Source organism: Chenopodium album, chromosome 15, assembly GCF_948465745.1.
Source record: "Chenopodium album chromosome 15, dcCheAlbu1.1, whole genome shotgun sequence".
Lineage (NCBI taxonomy): Eukaryota > Viridiplantae > Streptophyta > Magnoliopsida > Caryophyllales > Amaranthaceae > Chenopodium > Chenopodium album.
The window spans coordinates 19,866,506-19,871,411 of record NC_137848.1 but is presented as its reverse complement, the minus strand read 5'-3'; the positions used below and the strand labels follow the sequence as shown (position 1 = coordinate 19,871,411).

General features: G+C 36.6%; 1 non-coding gene across 1 annotated transcript; it reads right to left on the bottom strand.

The window, feature by feature from the left end:
- Positions 1–4,521: 4,521 nt before the first annotated feature.
- LOC145583530 (small nucleolar RNA R71) lies at positions 4,522–4,627 on the bottom strand. The gene has a single exon (XR_014100171.1). It is a non-coding gene; the product is annotated as a small nucleolar RNA R71 (small nucleolar RNA).
- Positions 4,628–4,906: the final 279 nt, after the last annotated feature.

Genomic DNA, 4,906 nt, shown 5'->3' with positions numbered 1-4,906 from the left:
TCGAGTAGAAAAATGGACCGTCGCCTAAGCAATGGAACTGTCGCAAAACGCCAGAACCAGCACAACGCGACATTTCTGTAGCGTCGCGCCGGACACTAGCGTGTCGCGCCATAGGCCAAACCTCTGCGTCATTGCTGAAACATTGGTCTGGGTCTGTTTCCAGTGTTAATTACTCTTATTAATTTATTAATTAATTAAGCAAAGTCCTTTAGTCATTAATTAGATTATTTAGACATAGTCACAAGTCAAACAAACAGTTAGTGTAAACACACATAGGTTATGCACAAGCAAAGAATGCACAAGTAGTCAAGTAGTCACAACATGATGCAATGAGTTTGCAACCTAACCATGGCTCTAGTTCTCTAAAGTTCAAGAATAAGGGTTAGTCAAAGAAGGTCCATGGTTATGATTCCGGATGCATCGCGTGGAAGCGTTACCTTTGGAAGGGTTGGCGTGTATGGATGGGACCCCGCAAGTTAAACTTGCTTCCACGGTTTGGTGAATTCACAAACTCGGATGTACCCATCGTTGCCGTGAGTGTTCGATTGGGTAGGTGGAGCGTGAATTCCCAGAGGGTTATAGCCATATGTAGAACACATATGGGTTCAAAAAAGAGGAAAAAAACTCAATCAGGAAGTAAAATCGAGCAAACAGTACTAGAACGGGTCAAATTAAGAAGGTAGATTTCTGGCTCGGTATTGGAAGAACTTAGCGCGAGACAACAGGGCCTGTCGCCAGACGATGAGTCTGTCGCCAAATGACATTGATGTCGCCCGGCGACAGAGCCATCACATTGAGATGGCACTGTTTTCTCAGCGTTAGTTCCTACATGCCTCAGCAGCTTTATGTTCTTAGAATTTTCCAATTTTTCGCAGTGTTTTTTCAATTATAGTTGTGAAAGATATTTCCCAAATTTCCTACGTGTAAAAATCCTATGTTTTGACGCATTACGAATGGTCTATCCAATGCGGACATTTTTTATGCTTATGCCAATAATGTCAATCAAAATTACGCACATGAATACTTAGAACTTTTCGAGTCTCATCCACTCATTCTAAATTATTGCCAAAACAAATTTTAGGAATTAAAATAGAAATCCTCCCCAGCGGAGTCGCCAAAAACTATAGGGAATAATTTCAAGCATCCCAAACTTGAGCCCCACTGTGATCATACACTTAAGCATGGTGGCGTCCAAAGGGAAGGAAGCTAGAGCAAAAGCGTCACCAAAACGTTTTAGGAACTTGTAAACGGTTCACAGGGTGATGGTTACACCCCTTCACAATCCTAGAGATCGCTAACTCCATAGTGGTCTGGAACCATGATTGGATATCCGGGGATGAATGTACAAATCCAATCTAAACGAGATTGAACCTGCCGTAAAAATAGGCCTCAACTTTATTCTTCTCATATTCATGTGCGTTTTTGACTAACATACAATCAATAGATTAATCCTAAACCTGTTTAATCTATGTTGGTTGAATATTAATGCACAAACAAATCTATTATTGGTGATCACTTGAATTAAAATCATATTAGCCTAAATAAAATTATTAAGCGTGATTACAAGTATAAATTCCCTTTAATCCTGCAAGAGAGGGCGTGATCAAGCAATAACAATATCAAGCAACATATAATATTACATTGATACAACAAATCATCATTATAATGATCCCATCAAAGCATAATAATATTAGCAAGATCCTAGGCATGATACTAACAAGATTAATAAAAAATCCTAGCATGTCACTAAACATTAAAGATCAAAGCTTCATCCCTAACATGACACTAACATGATATTAGAAAGCATAGGAAGCAACCTAAATATGATACTAGAAACATGCATGATATTAGAAATATTAGTCAATACCCTAAACATGATACTAGGAATCATAAAGACATCCTAACATGATACTAGGAATTAAAATAATATAAACATGATTTTTATATCAAAAGAATAATTAAGAAGTAATTAGGTTACATACTTTGTTGCCTCGTATCTCTTTCTAATAACAAAATACACGCATTAATAACTTCAATAAAATATAAAATCAAACAATTAAATTAAATAATTGAAATAGAGATTTGGGACCAAACCCTCAGAAAATATCAACCTTTCACGTCGAGGGCGAAGGCAACTTCGTTCGAACTTGGTTAGGTGTGTCTAGAACTTGTGAATGCAGAATTATGTTTGCAAAAAGTGTAGGCTTAGAAAAACTATAAAGAGAGAATAGATGATTGTTGATGATTGGAAAATGGGGAATAAGGACCCTATTTATAGAGAAAAATAGTTCGGAAACATTAGAAAAGAGTTAGAATTCGAATCGGAGTAAAACACCTCATGTCGCAAACGACAGGCTCCAGCACCATGTGACAGGAGTCAGGCTGTGCGACATATCTATCGTTTGGCGCTGATTAAAAGATAAAACGCGCTTTGTACGAAATCCTTTTCCTAATATAATTAAGTAATTAGACTCCGCGTTTATCAGTTTTAAAATCAATTTTATCATTAAAACACTTGTTCTATTCCAAATAAAATTCTTTATTTTCTAAAAATATAACTATTAATCCTAATTCCATTAGAATTTAAAAGAACCTTCTAGATTATTCTAGAAGATTAATTCAATCCTAATAACCTTAGGAATAATAATTAATAGGTCCTCCACTAGATCATTGGGCCGCATATAAAATTCATTTCAACCCCAACTTATTATTTTTGCCATAAGTTCCTTATTATTCATCGAAATTGGGCTTATAATATATCGTTGGAAAGATCTTTTCGAGCCCGATCCAACTACACTATTATTGGAACTATATCATGGACCAAACTAAATTGGACTGACTATTTTCATACACAGAACACATTTTCAAAAGCAGAAAGAAAGTATCGTATACTAGACTTTTCACACTTTCACTTCGTTCGATAATCAATGACGTGAAAGGTATTCATCACTGGGTTTAGTTTTTGGGGAGACACATTTGGGTGTCTACAGTACTTCAATTACTTCATTAAAGCTTGGATTTCATCTTCATTTTAATGATAATTAGTAAGAATTTCTTCCATTGATTCATCTCTTTACTTGCTTGTTATTAAATTCATGTTAGATTGTTTGATTTTCTTGAATTTGATTTTGATAGTGTAATTGATTGAAATTTCTTCTTGAATTAGTTTAAGATGATGATCATTATGAATTGTTTAGTTTTGTTCTTAATTTTCTCCATGAGTAGTGAGTAGATTCTTTGCTAGGAATGTGGTGAAGCATGCATGAATGATAGATCATAGATAATTGGTGGATTTTGATTGATTTGGTATTATGATTAAATTGGTTAATAGAAATTGTGCATGTGTGTGATTTATAAGAGTGATCAACCTTATTTTTCATGCTAGATTGTATTGTGATTCTCTAATGACACGAACCATTGATTTGGAGGTTACATTTATCGATTGAACTTGATTTGTGATGGTCCTAGTTAGTCATTCGTAGAGACCACTGGTTTGACGCCTAGGAAATAGCCTATCGAGTCCTTTGATTGCAATTACTATTTTCCCTTGCATTGCTTGATTGATCAATCTTCTATCCAATTAGCATTTCTATTGTGAGTGTATGTGGATCCTAATTAAATTCCTAGTGCTTTTAATATTGATTTATATCCTTGTTTAGTTGTTGAGTTTAGACTACACCAATCCTTTTCATACCAAATCGGAATAGCTTAACATAAGACTTTATCATCTAGCAAACCATTCCTCGTGGATCGACTTTGACTTACCCTATGCTTAGTCTAGGTGTAGTAGGGATTATAAATTTGGTTTGATTGGGGGATACTAGAACTCAACGACCTAGGTTTTCCTCCCGTCAAAATGGCGCAGTTGCCGGGGACTGGCGTAGTTGTTTGCTATAGTTGTTGAGTCTATTTCATTTTATTTCAAAAATACAAAAATATTTTTCACTTTTTGGCTACACTTGTAGCCGTGCTACTAATTGTTTCTTTTGAGATTGTATACATAGAGCTCGTGGTCGTTCTCTAGTGACATTTGATCCGAAAATTGAGAGGACAATTTCAAGGAGGAGAGTTGCTAGACGTTCTTTGAGGTCAAGCCCTCCAAGTGAAGAAGGATCACAAGAACAAGAACAAGCAAGCATGGGAGAAAATCCAAGAGTGGCATTGAAGGAATTGGGGATTCCGGGTGCATATAGGTTTGAGAGTGGGATTGCTCCACCTACAACACTAGAAAATGACTTAAAAATAAGACCGGCAATGAACACTTTGATATTGAGTCGACAATTTAGTGGGGCCAAGATTGAGAGTCCACTAATCATCTCAAGGAGTTCGAAAAATATTGCAACATTATCAAAGTGAATGGGATTTCTCAAGAGTTCATCCGCCTCAAGCTTTTCCCCTTTTCTCTCATAGGGCATGCCTTGGAATGGTTGGACAAGGAAGTCAAACCAAATTCTCTAAGAACATGGGATGAAGTGACTAAGGCATTTCTATCTCGTTTTCATCCACAAAAGAAAATAGCGGAGGCTAGAGCTTTAATTCAAGGTTTTGAGCAAAAGCCTAATGAAAGCCTCTATGAAGCATGAGAGAGGTACAAAGAGTATCAAAGAGAGTGTCCTCACCACGGAATTCCGACCTACCAAATCATTCAAATCTTCTATGGTGGCCTAAGTCCTCAAGGGAAATCGTGTCTTGATGGAGGAGCTGGAGGTCCCATTATGAATAAAACGGAGGAGGAAGTAGAGACATCATTGAAGACGTAGTGAGGTATTATAGAGATAGCAAGAAGGTGAAAGGGAAACAACTAGCAAGAGTAGCTCTTCGCTGTACTCAGTTGATCATCTTAATGCCATCAACAACTTGTCCTCACAAATGAAAAACTTAGGGAAGGAAATGACCGCAATCAAGG